Source organism: Haliotis cracherodii, unplaced genomic scaffold (assembly GCF_022045235.1).
Source record: "Haliotis cracherodii isolate W230 unplaced genomic scaffold, xgHalCrac1.p SCAF_6, whole genome shotgun sequence".
Lineage (NCBI taxonomy): Eukaryota > Metazoa > Mollusca > Gastropoda > Lepetellida > Haliotidae > Haliotis > Haliotis cracherodii.
Genome location: NW_027266319.1, coordinates 61,864,003 through 61,885,002, shown reverse-complemented (window position 1 = coordinate 61,885,002; position 21,000 = coordinate 61,864,003). Strand labels below are relative to the sequence as shown.

At 39.2% G+C, this 21,000-nt stretch overlaps 1 protein-coding gene across 1 annotated transcript in view; it reads left to right on the top strand.

Moving 5' to 3' along the window:
• LOC139444845 (plexin A3-like) overlaps positions 1-21,000 on the top strand; it is a 136,800-nt gene that overhangs the window by 12,438 nt on the left and 103,362 nt on the right. Inside the window, exon 2 of the mRNA XM_071225826.1 lies at positions 5,762-5,842. The gene's annotated coding sequence lies outside the window, so the exon portion shown is untranslated. The remainder of the gene's footprint in view (positions 1-5,761; positions 5,843-21,000) is intronic.

Below are 21,000 nucleotides of genomic sequence, written 5' to 3'. Positions count from 1 at the left end.
GCTCATTTGTAAATTTGTTGCATTTTTTTCCATATAGCTCAAACATCTCAAATAAGTATTTGGAATGATATAATTTATCAGTGCATAATTCAAATAACAACTCTTTGTTTCAGTAAGCCTTTGTTTCAAAACAGCTATCGACCATCTTCCCGAGGAAAGCATGTCCACTAGCCTGTACCAAAGCCTAGTGGAAACAAGGCTTTTATAAAATAAAAGCTAGTGGACGCTCTCTCCTCGGGAAGATGGCTATTGACTAGCATGTTACAGTTCTGCAGTGTATTTAAGGAATTCTGTGGCAGAAATATGCCAAATTCTGCACAAGTTCTTTTACAAAAATGATTTTCTGCAAATTAGGTACATTTCTGTGTGGACATTTCTGTACTATATTTGGAGTGCAATGGGGCTCCAGATAAGCTTGTGGTGTTGTGGGTATTTTACCTATGCATTTTAAAATCATTGGGTATCACTATCAGTAATTCTATCTGGGTATTCAAATTTCTGTTACCCACTAGTTTTTACACATGTGGGTATTTAAGTTAAATATTTAAAAACACTATTCATCTAGTCCCTGCAAACTGGTGTCGTGTGGGTTCGAGAGCTTTACAGGACTCAAAAATACCACGATACTTCCACAAGAAAGTGTGATGGCAAATGATTATGATGTAACTGTCATCGTGGAGTTTGGCAAGGTTGATGGAATGCCCGTTTATAATTTCAAAATAAGTTGCTGATTTGCTAATCGAATACACAGGGTTACTTCACAATATTTTGATGATACGCACAAGTTTTATTTTTGTAGTGTATCTGTAATGTTCGTTGCATATTTGATACGCTTGGATTTTATTTTACTGCATATTTCTGCATTTCTGATGCGTTTTTTACGCAGCTACGCAGCTTATCTGGAGCTCTGTGTACATTGTGTCCAAGAGAAGTCTAAATTTGGAGAGACAAACTTTCTTTGTTCCTTTTAAATATAGGCAAGAAAATATTATGAAGATCATTGTCCAATATGAGTGAATTTGATGATAACAGATGTATATTTTAATTGCTTATGAAGAATATGGTAGCTCAGTGACTAACATAATCTTGTGGGTTGTATCAGTTTATTCATTAACCCTGATGAGATAACCCCATTGTTTTACAACTATTGTTAGTGTGTCAGCTTGACATGGTCAAGGTCTGGGCTCGCTGACTTGGTTGATGCATGTCATTGTATCCCAATTGCGTGGATTGATGCTCATGATGTCAGTAACTGGATTGTATGGTCCAGACATGATTAATTACAGACCGTCATCATATAGCTGGAATATTTCTGAGTGCGGTTAAACGACAAACAAACAAAACTATGGTTTCACATTAGCGATGAAGGTAAAAGTTGGTGAACTGTTATTATCCCAATTAGTGGCAGTGCTGAGGGAGGCCAACAAAGGCAGTTTGTCAGTGTAACCTCATCACGCAGCTTAAACAGTCAGAATATTGATACATTGTTTAACACAAAAGTATTTATGTACAATGATTAGTTCCGAGGATTCCCAGCCTTTGTATTCCACATCACCATGTTTTCAGCCAATCAGATTGCAACACACTCCCATTTATTTGTCTTCCAGTTTGTTTTGAGTGAAGCGTAACACAAACAAATTAGTTAAGTTTGTCCAACTGTCTTTGAATAAGAACAACAAACCTATCAGTATGATAATTCTTTTGATTAAAGTAGTTTTACACAGAACAGACCAAGCAGAAAGAGTTCAAACTTAATAACAGCATTTGTAAATTCAATTTGAGCTACAATTACGAAGGCGGCTATTTCATACATTTTGTAATGACATTTCAGAGTAATTCAAGGATGAATAAGAACTCTGTCTCCAAGGCCGGCTTTCTGTGTGTAATTTTGTGATGAACTTTTAACAAATTGCAGGCATTTGGAGTAGTGTCTGTTAACCTGAGGCTTGCATTGGAGAAGGTCATGGTGGAAGCCTGCTGACTCATGAGTGGATGGGTATGTGTGGGTGGATGGATCTTTGGATGGATGAGTTGGGGGATCAATGGACAAATTATTGGAGCTTTGGTCAATGGGGTTGGATTTTTGGCTCACTTGAATCAAAATCAGGTTGTAACATTATTGGGATTTTTGGACAGAATGGCTCCTAAGCACCCATGCTTGTCATAAGACCTGACTAGAAGCAGGATTGAGTGGCCACAAAGTGTGATCTCCGACCAACATAAGTCTGTGTTAAAGTATTCGGGTCATGATCGTTTAATCGCTACGACCAACATAAGTCTATGTTAAAGTATTGGGGTCATGATCGTCTAAGTGCTACGACCATCATAAGTCTATGTTAAAGTATTGGGGTCATGATTGTCTAAGTGCTACGACCATCTTAAGTCTATGTTAAAGTATTGGGGTCATGACTGTCTAAGTGCTACGACCATCTTAAGTCTATGTTAAAGTATTGGGGTCATGATTGTCTAATCGCTCCAACCAACATCAGCCTTTGTTAAAGTATTGGGGTCACCGTCTAATCGCTACGACCAACATAAGTCTATGTTAAAGTATTGGGGTCATGACCGTCTAATCACTATGACCAACATAAGTCTATGTTAAAGTATTGGGGTCATGATCGTCTAATCGCTACGACCAACATAAGTCTATGTTAAAGTATTGGTGTCACCGTCTAATCGCTACAACCAACATAAGTCTATGTTAAAGTACTGGGGTCATGATTGTCTAATCGCTCCAACCAACATCAGCCTTTGTTAAAGTATTGGGGTCACCGTCTAATCGCTACGGCCAACATAAGTCTATGTTAAAGTATTGGGGTCATGATCGTCTAAGTGCTACGACCAACATAAGCCTATGTTAAAGTATTGGGGTCACCGTCTAATCGCTACGACCAACATAAGTCTATGTTAAAGTACTGGGGTCATGATTGTCTAATCGCTCCAACCAACATCAGCCTTTGTTAAAGTATTGGGGTCACCGTCTAATCGCTACGGCCAACATAAGTCTATGTTAAAGTATTGGGGTCATGATCGTCTAAGTGCTACGACCAACATAGTGCTAAAATAAGTTTGTGAAACAGGTCCCAGGCTACACAGTTACCCTGGCAGCAGTGATCATTGCTCATGCTACCAATCTTGGTTTGCCGGACTCCAGTTATGACTGCAGTTATTGCCAGGCGTTGTGATATTGGTGAAACACTGACAGTGTATAACAACATTCATTAACTCACTTCGTAAAACGATTGATTGAAAGCAACACTTAGGAGATAAACATACTGTGTTTTCACTCAAGAGCATGGTCACCTGTAGATTTAATCAAGCTAAATTGAATTTGGAACTGAACGCACAGTGTGAAGTTTCAAATGTCAAATTTAGCACGGTTAAATCTACAGGTGATCTGGCTCTACAGTGAAAACACAGTATGTTTATCTCAATTCTACCATGACTAAATAAAACGTGAACTCTTTGGTGTTAGCAAATATACTGAGTGAAGCGGCATGGGTTGAGTCCAGTGTTTTGAGTGGGTTGTTGATCTCTATTACGGAATCACCGACAACAGCCTGTGAACAAAATATGGCGCTGTATATGATCCAGCAGTTTGTTTACACCATAATACTTCACTTGTATTACATACATTGAAAGCATATGAGCACTGCAACTAGGTAATCTAACATGAGGTGGGCATCCCTAAAGAAAACAAAGCAAGCTTTGCAAGGCTTTTGTTCTACACCGCACGTAACCATTATGACGTCACAGTCATATAATGAAAAGTGCCAAATTCCGGGCTCTTCAAAACGTTAATACATTCCCTTTGTAGATCTCTATCGTGTTTTCTGCACAATTTGTATTGCCACACATCCTTTGAATAGTGTAGTAACTGCAAGCGTGCGTTTTGTCACCTGTACTTGTTGATATAATTATATAAATATGCGTACCCACAATGACTGAAATAAAGTACTATTCTATGAATATTAGCTCCCGCGGTGATGCGGCCATCAAACCAGCTGTTTCAATCAAAGAGGGGTTATTGTTATTTAATAGCCTCTGATTGACCAATCAGAATCAAATTCCAAATTCATGGTAGAATTCAAATCAAATGTCTGCAGATTAAAATGAATCCACTGTACAATTTAGTTGTTTTCACATTTGACATGATTTCACAGTTGCTGGTTTCATATTTCTGTCGGATTCAGTCCAGCATAGTCGTACACTATTCTGGGTACCCGTGAAGATTAGGGTTAGAATAGGTCTTCAGCAACCCATGCCGACTCACGGGATTGGGTGCTCAGGCTCACTGACTTGGTTGATACATATCGTATCCAAATTGCACGGATTGATGCTCATGACATCAATCACTGGATTGTCTGGTCCAATAATGAGAGCTCTCCTGTTGGCATGTAGATGTGATAGAGTGAGGTAAAAAGTGAGAGTGGTCAATTTATTACCTGAATAGAGGGGTGAGGGCTGTGATAACAGAGCCAGCCTGCAGATAACTTGGTCGAATTAGAGTCTGCATGGTGAGGGGTGTGATAACAGAGCCAGCTTGACGATAACTTGGTTGAATTAGAGTCTGCATGGTGAGGGGTGTGATAACAGAGCCAGCCTGCAGATAACTTGGTCGAATTAGAGTCTGCATGGTGAGGGCTGTGATAACAGAGCCAGCCTGCAGATAACTTGGTCGAATTAGAGTCTGCATGGTGAGGGGTGTGATAACAGAGCCAGCTTGCAGATAACTTGGTTGAATTAGAGTCTGCATGGTGAGGGATGTGATAACAGAGAGCCAGCGTGCAGATAACTTGGTTGAATTAAGAGTCTGCATGGTGAGGGGTGTGATAACAGAGAGCCAGCTTACAGATAACTTGGTTGAATTAAGAGTCTGCATGGTGAGGGCTGTGATAACAAAGCCAGCTTACAGATAACTTGGTTGAATTAGAGTCTGCATGGTGAGGGATGTGATAACAGAGAGCCAGCTTACAGATAACTTGGTTGAATTAGAGTCTGCATGGTGAGGGGTGTGATAACAGAGAGCCAGCTTGCAGATAACTTGGTTGAATTGGAGTCTGCATGGTGAGGGCTGTGATAACAGAGAAACTTATCAGTACAGTTTTTATAAACATCATTGCAATATTCTACAAAGATATCACAATATGTTTTGATATTTTTAGCAATTTTAACATTCTTTATTACCTCTTAGGGTAGTCTTTCTTCCTAACCCAGAGCGAACATCAGTCAAACACCCAACCATTTTACCTCACTCCCCCCTTCTCTGATCTAGCAACCTTTACTCATCCCCTTTTCAGCTCAAGGAAATTAACAGACTCGAGGTCTCTTTATATTTAGTAGTTCCTTCATAGAGTTTGAGCAGTCGGGTAGCCTAGTGGTTAAAGCGTTCAATCGTCGTGCCAAAGACCCAGGTTCGATTCTCGACATGGGTACAATGTGTGAAGCCCATTTCTGGTGTCCCTGCTGTGCATTTGCTGGAATATATATAAATGGCTTAAAACCATACTCACTCCTTCATAGAATTATTTTTGTCTATTCCTAATCGTGACTTATTTCAGGAATTGTTTGTTAATCTGAGCCAAGTGCCAACAAGAAAAATTAAAATAGCCTCATGTTTGTTTGAGGAAAGATCTGTCTTTGACTGTTTGGAAAAACATTGAGGTCTCTTATATTTGCAGGAAGTATATTTTTCTTGTAAATAACATGGTCCATACTGCCATGTAAAGTGAAGTGTAAAAATAACTTTGTTTCTTCATAGAGCACGTCATCACATGCCACAAGCCTGCTGGAGTTGTTTCCCTTTGACCAAAAGGGAGAACCTGTTCTTCATGCTCCTCTGGTGAGTGTTATTTCTATATTTAATATGTACAACATGTTCACATTTTCGTCCTGTTCTTCATTTTCATGGCACATGAATAGAAAAAAAAAAATCAGAATTACCATTTCCAATTTCAGAGGTTTGCATGAAATTATGCTGAAATTGCCACAGGGTCTCCAGTAGTGAGTGGATAGTCTTCATGTTATAAATGGCCTGCAGGTTTCTAATATGAAATACGACCTATTTGTACAGTAAAGTAGTGTTTATGATGTGATTAGCCAAGATCCTTTGATCTGTGACAAATATTATGCCTTTAATTAGCGATTATTTTCTCTTTCAGTAATGTTTATAATAAATATTTTTATTTTTCTGTTCATCTAAATTAATTTGATTACTCAGATAGGAAAATATGATTTAATTTGTAACTAAAATAATTGTATAAAAAAAGAGATCATTTGATGATGAGAATTTAAAATTACACAGGATTTGGCTTAAAGGCCAGAAAGTCAGAATTTAAATTTATTGGTCCCTTGTGAAATTATTGAGAATTTTTCTAATTATTATATTTGTAATGCCCTGTTGCTTTCTGATACTTCTCTAATCTTTTAAAGAAAATAATCATAAAAACCGAGTGCATGTTTGATGAATGCTGTATCATATACACTGATATGAGAAACAAATAATCTGGCCCCAAAGTCAATACCCAAAGATGAAGAAAGCAAGATGAGGATCGTGAGGCAACAATGGCCGCCACCTGCGGAGGATTCCGGGCAAGAGGGCCATGAGAATTCCTCTGTCACAGTGTGGCATCTTGCACTGAACTGATAGCTTCCTTGTTTCAAGTACTTTGCCTAGCCTCCATAATATGGCGGTAATCAGTGGTCCCATTCACCAGTAAGATAAGGCTTGGGCTGGTAATTCATGTGACTGCACGTCTCAGTGGACAGGCAAATAAAGTACCCTGTAAAACATCGTCGATATTCATATAAGTATATATCTCGAACAAAGTCGGCTTGTTTGTTATCATCAGGGTTTCCCCTTGTCTATTTTTAGTGCAAAGAATGACATTTCGCTTTGCTTTGAGATTATATATATATTTGTAGCTACTTAGTCTCGAAAGTTTAAGAAAATTGTGACTGAACTTTGTGTGAATGACATGTAGATCTAGCTGATGATATTGCATTGAACATGATATAGAAAGAATTAAAACAAGGTAATTTGCATCCGCTTTGATATTTGTTGAAAGCTGGGAGTGTCAAAAATTAGGGGAGACTGGTAATTTTTAGAGTTGCCAGTCCTGGTGGACTGGCTTTTTCAAAAGTCAGTGGGAACACGGGGTAATATTCCTTACAACACACAAGGGGCGGTCGTGTAGCCTAGTGGTTAAAGCGTTCGCTCGTCATGCCGAAGACCTGGGTTCGATTTCCCGACATGGGTACAATGTGTGAAGCCCATTTCTGGTGTCCCCCGCCGTGATATTGCTGGAATATTGCTAAAAGCGGCTTAAAACCATACTCACTCGCTCCTTACAACACAGGGACAAAGTTGTAATTTTTGAGAGGCTCATTTGTGGCACCCATCAGTTGATTTCCAAACATTTTTCCAGCAGTGTCATATCACATGCTTAGAAGCCTTTCATCCAGTTATACATGGGTGGATAGGATTTCAGTGTTAAATTGAAGAGAATCAACTGATGAATGCAAACTTTTCTGAAACCCCCAGGAATTGAAATGTAAATTATTTATGTCTTCACAATTTGCATAGGATATCCAACTCTTATTCCTGTAAGCTTACTTTCCATAAAATGAATCAGTTCAATTTTCAAGTACCATATTCACTGTATTAAGTGCCCGGCTCCAACAAGCATTCCCTGTCCATCTTATAGATCGATGTTTAAGTAATCTTTATTAGCGCCCCCACTAATACCTGAACTGAACATGACAGTCATGATTTCTTGCTTTTATTACAGAAAGCAGCAGCATGGCGCTTAATTGCCAAGTAACTTTTATTGAAAAAGCTTTAGTTTCATTGACGTTTGTTCTCTACCGTTCGATATTTTTGTGTGACTCACATGCACAAGCGGTCATGTTAAAAACATTGGACATAATATGGGTTCAAAAGAAAAGCTTGTACATCAAGCCTTATTAAGCGCATGAGACATTAAAATACATGTGTATTCATTGTGATATGATAATAAAAAAAATAAAGTAAAATGAATAAATTTAATAAATAAATAAAACAAAATAAATTATATATATACAGTCAAGTCCCATATGATCATGTCAGATTAACGAGTATGTCGGATAAACAAAATTAAGTAGTATCAACATTCATGATCGAAAATCAGACAACTACACGATATTTTCAAATACGTAATATAAAAAATAAAAATGAAATATTCATGTTATGTTAGATTGTTAGCGGAATATGTTTTCTAATCATGCGACCCCTGAAGCTCAACACAAAACAACTGTTTGACTTATTCAAAATACTTTTAAAAGCTTAATCTGGAATGGAAGTCGCAAGTTTGAAACAAGCAAGAAAGCTGCTTTCTAAGTGGCTAACGTTGACTTCCTGTGAGTCATTTCATTGGTCGGTCATAGTACGCGAAAGGTTGTTCTGACGTGACCTGTAATGGGATGTCGTCGGCGATATTGAGGACTTGTATCTGATTTTAATGAGATTGAGGTAATCTTGGCATGTGATTAATCCTGTTTTCTTTATTTAAAGCATTGGTTGTTTATTGTTCAGTAAGTTTATCTCTGCAGCCGTTGTAATATGCTCGTCTCGCATCAAAACACGGGCTGTGTACTCGTGGGCAGATGACCACGGAGTAGGCTGATCACTGTGTCAGATTAACGAGACTGATTAATGAGTGATTTCGGTAATTGTTTGCAAATTAGGTGTGTCAGAGTCGGAGTTGAAATGCGAGACTGTCGGATTAACGGGTCTAAATAGCACTGATTTAATCGGTTCCCAATATTAGTGTCGGATGAAACCGAGTGTCGGATTAACGAGACCTGACAGTATATACAATCCCAATAAAAATAAAAATGATGTTTTACTTTTTTTTAAATAACTGGCAAAAAGCCTTGGCAAAAACTATTTAGATATACATATAAATATTATAATGCGATCTGATCATGCGTACATTGAAGTTGACCGAGGCTTTGTCTTTACTCAAACATATACCACTCAGAAGGAATGCTTGCATCGTCAGAAAGAAAGCCGAACATTAGCGACTTGTTGGGTAATCATGGAGTTGTATTGTTATTGTTATTAAACAATATACCACGCGACTATCTACAGGTCTGGGTAGTCCTGTGGGTACCTTGGTCCTGCTCAGGATCCACTTGAGTTACCTGTCCCAGCCATTTAAATATTATTATCCCCCTCCCACCTCCTGGATGCTGTCTGTCCGTTCGTCTTTCCGTCATGTTTTGTTTCTGAAGCATAACCCTGAAACAGTTTATTGTTTTATTGGGAACTTTGCTCATGTATCAAACTTGCTGAACTGCTGCCTTTTGACGATTTGGTATTTCTTAAGAAAAAAAATTGTTTTCTTGGCGACAAACTGGACTCAGCATGTGTAGCATTCATTTCTGGAGCATAACTTGGAAAGGGTTTAATATTTTATTATGAACTTTGCACATGTGTCACACACATGCTGAACATGTGCATTTTGTGTTTCCATGGCAACAAGTTGAACAAGAAAGGCCAAAAACTATATACACAAAAAAGTACAAGCAAATACTTAGAGTTTATCCCCTACCCCCCACCCCATCATATCCCAACCCTCAGCCCAAGAGGAGACGACTTATTATCAAAATCAATTCTGTTTTGCTCCTTCCTGATATAATAGACACATTTGGAAAGATTTACAGGCTGATTTTATTTCCAGAGCAGAACTTAAAAACCAGATGGGTTGTTGTGGTCATTTCTGAATCATACATCTTACGGGATCGGGTGGTCAGGCTCGCTGACTTGGTTGATGCATGTCATCCATCCCAATTGCATGGATCGATGCTCATGATATTAATCACTGGATTGTCTGGTCCAGGCTCGATTATTTACAGACCGCTGTCATACAGCTGGAACATTGCTGAGTGCGGCGTTAAACAACAAACCAACCAACCAACCTTAATATTTTGATTTGCCTTCGTGCATAGTGATTGCACTGGGGACAAGCCTTTACAGAAACGACTGAAGTTACATGTATGAAACTTTGCATACTTATCAGTTAAAAATATTGATGCCATGATATATTTTACTGTACGTTACTCTCCCTTTCTCAATGGTTTAGATTTTGTGCATCCTGTTTGCAGTGCATGCTTTAAGAAATCCGCATTGAGGTAAACCCCTCAGGTTCTAATGTGCCCCATGGTAGGAGGTAGTGATAACACTGTTTTCTTGTCCTTGATGAGTCCACATGTTGAAAAGAAACTGTAATTCCTGTTCATATTAACATATATTGAATACCATTATTCTTATATGTTAAATTATGCAGAAACGGCACATTATTTACCTTGCCCTTTACATTGATGGAATTGCTACAGTACAAGGGAGATAACTCTTCAGAGACTAAGTCAACAAAACGGAGTAGGAATCATGGTCTGCCTCCTGGCCTTTGTCTGAAGTGTTCAGTGAAGAACACCCTTTGAGGATTTGTTCTAATATTTCAGTCTAAAAATAATATGAGGCGAACGAGACCAATCACCCAGCTCCTGCAGCCAACTGAAATCAAGAGTGAGGCAAGCATTTCAAAACATGACTCCTTAACGGACCCAGTCTTGGTGTCCCCTGCAGTGATGATGCTGGAACAGGGCGAAACTAGATGATAAAAAAACATACTCGCACACCTTTCTTATATAGCTTTGCCTGCTTTGAGGGATTGAACGTTTTTTAATGCTGTCGGCAATATTTCAGCTAAAAGAGGGCAGTCTGTAAATAATTGAGCTGGTAAATACATCTTTGAGACTTGTTTTTTTTTTAAGGCAGCACAGACAGGACAAAAATATGTGTTTGAGATATCTGTACAATTGAACAATAAATCTACGTTTGCCTGCATAGTGAAAAAAGATTGGGACAATTTGAGAAAAATAAAGTTCCAATTACACAAAATACCTGGCTTGAATTGCAGACGTTGAAAGAAAAAGCAGATGAGGCTTGAACTTAGCAGAAGGTGGTGAAATAGAAAAAGAGGAGCAGTGATGAGTCGGGAACAGGATCGCCTCATTTGTCTGGCTACATGTGAATGTATGGCGGGACAGGAGGGGGGCTGGATAAGACTATCAGTTCTTGCAGTAAACCTCACAAGCTTCCCAGTCCCATTTGCCAGGGGACTTTTATGTAGCATTTTGTCGTGTTGGTCCATGGGGGACCAACAGGGACGTTGTGGAGTCAGGGCAGAATAGGGGAGTGCTGGCCTCTAAGTTGCGACTAAAACGGTCGCTGATCCGACCTAAATTTCAATTTGTCTACTGTCTAAAATTCAGAGGTAGCCAAATGACTACCTAGAAAATATCTTGTGGTGACTAAATTCTATTGCTACACATCTGTAGGCACAAAAATAAATAACAGCTGATATTGGAAAACATGTCTGCTAATAATTGTACTCACAAATAATTCCTTCTGAAGTCCACAGTGAACCAAAATACATAAAAATTAATGTAATTAGTACTTTATTTTAGTTGACAATGCTCATTGGATAAGCGAGGATATACCAATATGATCTTGTAACATCAACTGTCACAAGTAACAAAATTCAAGTACAGTTTCCATTAAGATACAATTTCAAGCCTAGTGCTGTAACCTGTACATATTATAATAGTTATTTGATAAAAATAATTTCATATGCTTTTGGCTACCTACAATACTGGCTTGACTTCTTGATTTTACCACTGGCTACCTGGAAAAAAATACTTGTAGCCATGTGGCTACTTGGTAGAAATTTGTAAACTTTGAAGCCTGCCATGTTGTAAGAAGCAGTCACAAGAAGAAAGTTACTGTGAACATTGGTTTGCCTGGCCCAGACTCATTCAGCTATGAGGGGCGGTCAGGTAGCCTACTGGTTAAAGCTTTCGCTTGTCACGCCGAAGACCCTGGTTCGATTCCTGTCATGGGTACAATGTGTAAAGCCCATTTCTGGTGTCCCCGGCCATGATATTGCTGGAATATTGCATAAAGTTGCATAAAACCAAACTACTCACTCATTCAGCTATGATCTGAGTAAAGGGATGGTGGACTGCTTCATCAAACAGCATCCCCTCACTCACTCAAAGAACATGTTTAGGACAGATACAAGAAAGATGTGTCCAGTGTGCAAATGAAAAAAATATGAAAGGCATGGGGTCCTTCTCATGGCCTGACCGCCTCCGTGCTCTGGTGGTTGAGCATCTGCCTGGAGAGCAGAAGGGTCGGAGTTAGATCCCCGGCCGCGTCATACCAAAAGACATCAAAAGATGGTACTTGTTGTTACCCTGTCTGGCGCTCGGCATTTAGGGGCTATAAAACAAGGACTGGTCGGCTCGGAGTCAGTATACTGTGTCTGAGTGGGGTACTCATGTTAAACTGCGGCATGGTAGCATGGGCTAGCACTATAAATCGGCATCAGTCCGAACTAGTACAAGCACACACACATACACGTGCATGCACGTCGCTATATGAGTGCAATAATCTTGGACGGACGTTAAACCCCATTTCACCTCAACTTGTTGTGACCTTGATGATTTACAAATCAAAGTTTCAAAAACTTATGCAGATAACTAAAACAAAGTGTCTCTATTGTCCATGAAGTGTGATTGTTTGTTTGTTTTTAGGTTGTTTGTTGTTTAACGCCACAATGTTCCATCTATGTGACAGGGTGTGTAAATGATCAAGTCTGGACCAGACAATCCTGTGATTGATATCATGAGCATCGATCTTTGCAATTAAGATACAATGACATGCATCAACCAAGTTGGTGATCTTGACCACCCGATCCCTTCAGTCGTCTCTTTTGGCAAGAATGGGTTGCTGAAGACCTATTCACAGGTCCCATGAAGTTCATGGTTATGACAAACACGGATATAACTGGTTATAACGGTTATAAGGAACTTTCAAAAGTCTGCTCTACTATGTAGGCTTGCAGGAGTAAGAAATTCTGTGGAACAAGTTCCAGCGTCAAAGAGATACATTGTTTTCTGTCAGTGTGGGTCGCCATTAGCTGTGAATGAAACAACAACAAAAATCTAATCATCCTATTATCACTACACTACACATAAGTGAACCTCCACAAGTGTCAGTTACAATCAGCTTAATATATGCCTAATCTGCAGTGCATCAACATTGTCACAACATATTGCGTGTTACAGCTTATGTGTCAGAAGTTGGGGAATCGAAAATGGCAGCCATGACAATCAAATTTCAATGGCTTGTTAGAGTTCGCAAGAATCATGATTTATTGTAATGAGTTAACTAAGATCAAGTTTCACTAGGGGTGGTCGGGTAGCCTAGTGGTTAAAGTGTTCGCTCGTCACGCCGAAGACCCGGGTTCGATTCCCGACATGGGTACAATGTGTGAATCCCATTTCTGGTGTCCCCCGCCGTGATACAGCTGGAATATTGCTAAAAGCGGCGTAAAACCATACTCACTCACTCAAGTTTCACTATATCATAGTCTTTTATTGTCTGGCCATGTGGTAGCAAGAATATATTATTTATTGTCAAGCCTTAGAAAAATAAATATTTGCTTAATACGCATTGTGAGGGTAGATTTAATAATGTGAATATGGAGTTGCATTTTCTGAAGATGAGTGGTGGGGAAGGCAGCATTCACTCATCACAGTGGAGGCCTGTGTTTGACTCCCAAGTGGGTAATGTGTATGAAGCCCTTTCTTGGAATCTCCTGATTTTGTTACCTCTTACTTACTTCCTTTTATGCAATGATCAGAGCTCCAGATAAGCTTTTGGTGTTGTGGGTATTTTACCCATGCATTTTAAAATATTTGGGTATCAGTAATTCTATTTGTTACCCACTAGTTTTTACACATGTGGGTATTTAAGTTAAATATTTAAAAACACTATTCATCTAGTCCCTGCAAACTGGTGTCTTGTGGGTTCGAGAGCTCTATAGGACTCAAAATACCACGATACTTCCACAAGAAAGTGTGATGGCAAATGATTATGATGTAACGAGGAGTTTGGCAAGGTTGATGGAATGCCCGTTTATAATTTCAAAATAAGTTGCTGATATGCTAATCGAATACGCAGGGTTACTTCACAATATTTTGATGATACGCACAAGTTTTATTTTTGTAGTGTATCTGTAATGTTCGTTGCGTATTTGATATGCTTGGATTTTATTTACTGCATATTTCTGCATTTCTGATGCGTTTTTGACGCAGCTACGCAGCTTATCTGGAGCTCTGAATGATTAAACTAAAATCATTCAGTTGGTGCTCAGGGAGGATGTTTTGAATTTTTGTCTCGCAATAAAGTACAAAGGATTTAGGGCAAATAAAACTCTCTACGTGTGTTTTATTCCATGGAGATGACAATACTGTGCTCATGCTTGTCTACTAGCTTCAGCATGCAAGGGTAGCCATCTTTTTTTTCTTTTACTTTTTTCTATATCTGTATATAAAGGCTTGCTTGCTTTGAATCATATAGTAGTGGACATTTGACCACACTCCAAACCAACTTAGTATTGTTTACCCCAATAAGTAACTTGAATGTGTACCTGTCATAAAGTAATTGCCCCAGGACCATAAATGTAGCAGACTTGTGGGATTTAGGTGTTAGATGTCAGAAAATATGTCAGCCTGTACTATCCCGAGCATATCTTATTTGAATGTAACTTCCTTTATAACATCCGAGAAAGTAGGTATTAAATCATTTAAAGCTGTTTTTAACTTGATTATCCACATACATCAGTGACACGCCTGTTGTGTGGTAGTGTCAAGGTGCTATGCCCTCCCCCTGTTATTTCAATGGCCCCCTGCTGGTGTGGTGCCGGACTTATCACTGGACGTACTGAGCGGACAGCAGTTGTCTGCACCCATCTGCTATCCCAAGACTCTCACTGCTAATCACCCCACTAGTAAGTACAACATTTCACACTCAACAAGGCTGGTCTAGGGTAAGGTAACAGGCGGAAGGCTTCAGGAGAGGTGTCCTGCAGACACTTCTGCATCTTCCCGAGGCAAGAGAGTTAACTGACCAGAAAAGTCCAGTTTTCACCCTTGCCAAACTAGGCTAGTATGATGGCGTTACATTTTGGCTGGACTAACGAGTCAATGCATAGTCCAATTAAAATCACACAACAAAATAAAAAACTGGTACGTGAACTTCGTGCAGATTTCGATTCAGGCACCACTAATTTTGGTTTGTTATAACAGCATATATTACAAAATGGCCGGGAACAAAAAAATAAGTTCGTTATAAAGGTTGTTTACTGTAACATCAGTTGAGAAATTTGTGATTCCAATTTGGGAGGGGGAAACATTGAAATATTTGAAACTTAGCACGTCTCAATCTGTGAAGTGTGACATCCTTTTCAAAGCATCAGCATGCAAGACGTCCTAAAAGTGATTTGACGTGGAGCTAAAACAAGTATGCTTCACTTCCTTTTCTGTTTGGTTCCACTTAATAATTTATGCAACACATTTTTAAGGTGTCGGACTGGGACATTGAATTAAAACAACAGTAGAACTGCGGCATTGAATAACAGCTAGGGACCGGGACATCGAATGGTTAGAATCACTGAAGCAAGTAAGACCTTTCGACTGCAGAATCTTGCAATAATGGACACGTATGACTGTAGGAAGTTACAATTTCTGAGGAGAGAGCTTTTATTCTAAGATTTTATTGTTTTAGAGATATCTTGTGGTAGTTAACCTCTACCAAATCAATTTGTGAGTTAACTCTATAGTTTTCTGCAAATACGGTATATATCTTCACACCTGCAATATTTGTACAAGTATCCTTAAACAAATACAGGTGACTTTTTAAACATGTACGATTTAGCTCTTCTTGAGAAAATAAAAATTTGGTGGTGCAGAGCTGAACTGGTCTTAAGTCCCTCTTATTTACAGAAATGTAAACTTTTACTGGCATGTTTCAATGATGTCACAATCAAGCAATATTGTTTCAAAAATGACTTCAAGGAAAGTGTAGTGTACATGAAGCTAAAATAATAAAGAACTTGGTGAAAATACAATTCTATTGTCTCTTGGAAAAACTTGCATTGTGATTGGACATCTTGCCTCAACCGCCAACTCAGTTGTTAACATGTTCAGATATTTTCAACAACTGTTAAGAAATAAACTCAGGAAAAAACATAAGCTGCAATAAAAATTAAACCCTATCCACATCACTGCACAGAAATAAGACATACCTGTTTACAAAAAATGACAGTTTTATGGAAAGATATGTAATTCTTATTAATAATCTTATTAAAATTTAATAATTAAAACTTATTAATAAACTGATTGTAACGCTCTTAACATTTTCAATTTCTACATGTGTCATTCTATTTTGTGAATATATACCATCATTTTCTGTTCCTCACTCAACTTTTTTCAAAAGAGGACAATCTTTACTCAGTGTACAAGGGCTGGGACGGGCAACTCGGGTACCCGGGTCAGGTGGGTACAGAGTAGGACCCGGGTACCCACAGGACTACCCAGACCCGTGGTTAGTTACGTGATATATTGTTTAATGGCAAAAATTATCTAGAACTCTATGGTTACACGACAAGTCACTAATGCACCCATTCCTTCTGATTTTTCATATGGTTGAATAAAGATATAACTTAATTCAACTTCAGTGTATGAATGATCAGATTGTTTAATACATGTATCTAAATACATTTTGCCAGGTCTATCCTAAATATGTTCCCAATCTGACATTTTGAGACATCTCCTGAGACCTACAGTGGGAACCCGGGTAGGGTCGGGTAATAGCGGGCTGGGTACCCGGGTAGTAAATTTGGACTCGTCCCAGCCCTAGAGCTGAGCTTCTGTGTTGACAACATGGAGTAATGGAGGGAGACACTGGTGCGCAAAACGGTCCATGTCTTATCTTTATTTTAAACTAAAAACAAGAAATAAGATGGACTTTGTTTACCTGTGTATAGTTTGTGATGAGAGCAGGCTGCCAGTTTGTGAAGTGATTAAGATGAGGACTGGATGGCTGCAGTCGGTGATGTATGTATAGCAGGTTTTGATACCTGTTGAAGATGGAAGTTAACAAATGACCAGGTCAGTAGCACTTCAGCAGTACTTGCATGAATCACTGGCCAAACCACGGGCATGCGGAAACTGAATGTGTGAAACATACTAGAGCATGTCATCATAAATTCACACCCAATTGAAATTAACATGGCAACTGTCAAATTTTTATGAGAATAACTGTGATTGGTGTGAAATAAGTCTGGACCAGACAGACTGGTAGCTGAGACCATGAGCCCCGATCCACACAGCCCAAGGGGCGGTCGGGTAGCCTAGTGGTTAAAGCGTTCGCTCGTCACGCCGAAGACCAGGGTTCGATTCCCGACATGGGTACAATGTGTGAAGCCCATTTCTGGTGTCCCCCGCCGTGAATTTGCTGGAATATTGCTAAAAGCGGCGTAAAACCAAACTCACTCACTTACCCCACACAACCCACAATTGTCCAAGAGCCTGATTCCATACTTTGCTGGCATGGACTGACACACACGCTGCTGACCAACAGACTCCTTTTGGTGCAGAGACCACTTAACACTTCTTGCAGCAACATTTCTGTGTACCCAGTTTTCTTAATAATCTCTTAATAGAATAGGTCTTCATCAACCTATGCTTGTCGTAAGAAGTGACTAACAGGATCGGGTGGTCAGACTCGCTACTTGGTTGATGCATGTCATTGTTTCCCGTTGATCGTTGCTCATGACGTCAATCACTGGATTGTCTAGTCCAGACTCGAATATTTACAGACCACTGCCCCTTTGATCTAGTGGTACACTGTCATACCAAAAGACATTGAAAGATGGTACTTGTTGTTACCCTGTCTGGTGCTTGGCATTAAGGGGCTAAAACAAGAACTGAGCGGGGTATTCATGTTAAAACTGCGCCATGGTATCTCAGTGGGATAGGACTATAAAATTGAAATTAGTCCAGACTAGTATGCCGCATGCACACGCACACAGTGCTATATAACTGAAGTACTGTTAAAAGTATCATTAGGCTCGCTCGCTCGCTCACTCACTTATTCACTCACTTATTCACTCTCACTCACTCACTCACTCACACACACTCACACACTCACATTCACTCACTCACTCACTCACTCACAATATAGTCTGAAGAAAGTCCCAGCTCCTATACTTTAATATAGACCGGTACTTTCATATAGTCTGAAGAAACCGTCATATAGCTGGAATATTGCTGAGTACGGCGTTAAATAACAAACCAACCAACTAGTCTGAAGAAAGTCCCAGCTCCTGTACTTTAAGATAGACCGGTACTTTCATATAGTCTGAAGAAAGTCCCAGCTCCCATACTTTAATATAGACCGGTACTTTCATATAGACTGAAGAAAGTCCCAGCTCCTATACTGCAATATAGACCGGTACTTTCATATAGACTGAAAAAAAGTCCCAGCTCCTATACTTTAACATAGACCGGTACTTTCATATAGACTGGAGAAAGTCACAGGTCCTATACTTTAATATAGACCGGTACTTTCATATAGACTGAAGAAAGTCCCAGCTCCTATACTTTAATATAGACTGGTACTTTCATATAGACTGAAGAAAGTCCCAGCTCCTATACTTTAATATAGACCGGTACTTTCATATAGACTGAAGAAAGTCACAGGTCCTATACTTTAATATAGACCGGTACTTTCATATAGTCTGGAGAAAGTCACAGCTCCTATACTTTGATATAGACCAGGTTTTTCATATAGTCACAGCTCCTATACTTTGATATAGACCGGTACTTTCATGTAGACTGGAGAAAGTCACAGCTCCTACATTTCTGTGTGGGACAAAGCCCATCTGGTTTGTCAGCAAGGAGAAGCCGCTGTATGTAGTCAGTGAGTTGTGAGAGTGTAGCTGGCCCTGAGGTTCCCCAAGTGAACATGATTTATCTCCAGCATTAGGGAGGAGGATCTGCCATTACCACGTGTACCCGGATTCACCTCTGCTAATGGCCCCTGATCCATCTACACACTTCACACCTAATTATTTCTCATATTTCTGTTTTTAGGCTTCGCCACCACCGTTGAAACCTGAATGAATGTGGCGATTAAGTTTGGAATATTTTGTCAGAAATAATGTTAATTATTTTTTAGATAATTGTTTAAATATTTTTTGCTTCTTTAAAATGGTAATTGATATTCTTTCTTTTGCAACATTTTTAAATTGATAGGGATACCATTCTGAAACAGTTGTTTGAAGTTGTTTTTGCCTTTTGTCACATGTAATCTAATTTTCATGTTGGGAGCAGTTTTTGTTACGTTGGGATTTTCGAATCATAACTGACACTTTTGATATGCAGAATCCCAAGAAACTTTTGAAGTGTCTCATAATAATGTATCATTTCAGACTAGTTATGTTTTATTTCAACATCACGGTTTTATTGTCATCCACAGAGTGAGTCAGATCAGAAATGTGACTAACAGACATTGGAAATACGCACTGCAGATGTAACTTGTCCCTGCTACATGAGAAATAGTTCTTACGTGAACTCACGCTATTACATGTGTCACGGACGTCCCTTCTGATTTCGGTTCCAGGTCCAGATTGGTCCACCTTGTTTTGTGTAGAAGTAGAAACAAGGTTGTTTCGATTGGATGCTTACTTTGAAATCGTACAATTTCCCCAATTGTAAAGGGACTACTCATTTTAATTCGTTATAACCGTAGTTTGTTATAAGTATCTATACAGCATAACTACAGCAAATAGGCGAGATAAAGAAATCTGTTTCTTATATCAATCAGTTTGTTATAAGTGTGTTCATTATGAACATAGTTTACTGTGGTTCTAATTTTCATTCAAACCCTTTTTAAATTTGTTTGTGCACTCGTGCAAATATAACTTCACGTGCATCAGTGCATAGTTTACTTCATCCAGTCGACATTTTGATGTAATTTACATCTTTTTTTGACATAGTCAGAATGGCCTCACACTAGAAACATTGTCTCGGCTGCTCGCGTGTGTTATACTGATTTTAATGAAATTCATGGAAGAATTCATGTATCGCTCTTGCTCAGGAAATACAAGAATCCTGACATTCATTTTGTAAAATCAGTATGACACAAATGCAAGTATTATTAACTCAACATGGATGTACAGTTGTCAAGAGGCTGCCTGACTTCTGTCCAAGAGTGAACACTGACGTCTTACCGTGTAAAGTATCGACATCTTCCCTATGTATGGATATTCCAGTTTGTCGGGGAATCCAGCAGATGTAATACTATGTTCCTTTGATGTTTGAGATGACTGCCTCTGTGGTCTAGTGGTAGAGCGTCCGCCTGGAGAGCGGAAGGTCCGGGGTTCGATACCCGTCTGCATCATTCCAAAAGACGTTAAAAGATGGTACTTGTTGTTACCCTGTCTGGCGCTCGGCATTAAGGGGCTAAAATAAGGACTGGTCGGCTTGGAGTCAGTATACTGTGTCTGAGTGGGGTATTCATGTTAAACTGCAGCTTGGTATCTCAGTGAGCTAGCACTATAAATCGGCATCAGTCCAGACTAGTACAAGCAGCCACACAAACACACATACGTACATGCACGTTGCTATATAAGTGCAATAATCTTGGACGCGACGTTAAACCCCATTTCAACTCACCTTACCTGATGTTTGAGATGGACATTGATTTGGCTGTATTATATGTAACTCTGGTTGAAAGTGGAAAGAAAGGAAGGATAGATCTCTGTTTGACTGTGTAACTGAAGTGGACTACAGTGGTGGTAGTGTCTTATCTGCTGATGTGTTTCTTGTCTTTGAATGTCGTCTTACGTGTATTTTGTAATTGTCAAGCAATTGTGCCAAGCTTATGAAGTTTCTGTGTAGTACATCTCCTGGGATGAGGAAAAATATGATTTCAAGGACCATGGAGCAGAGTGGATCTGTCATTTCTAGGGGTTGGTTTGAGAAAATGTATGGAACTTGTGCACTTCACCCATCCCCACCTTAAAGAAAATAGACAAGACACAA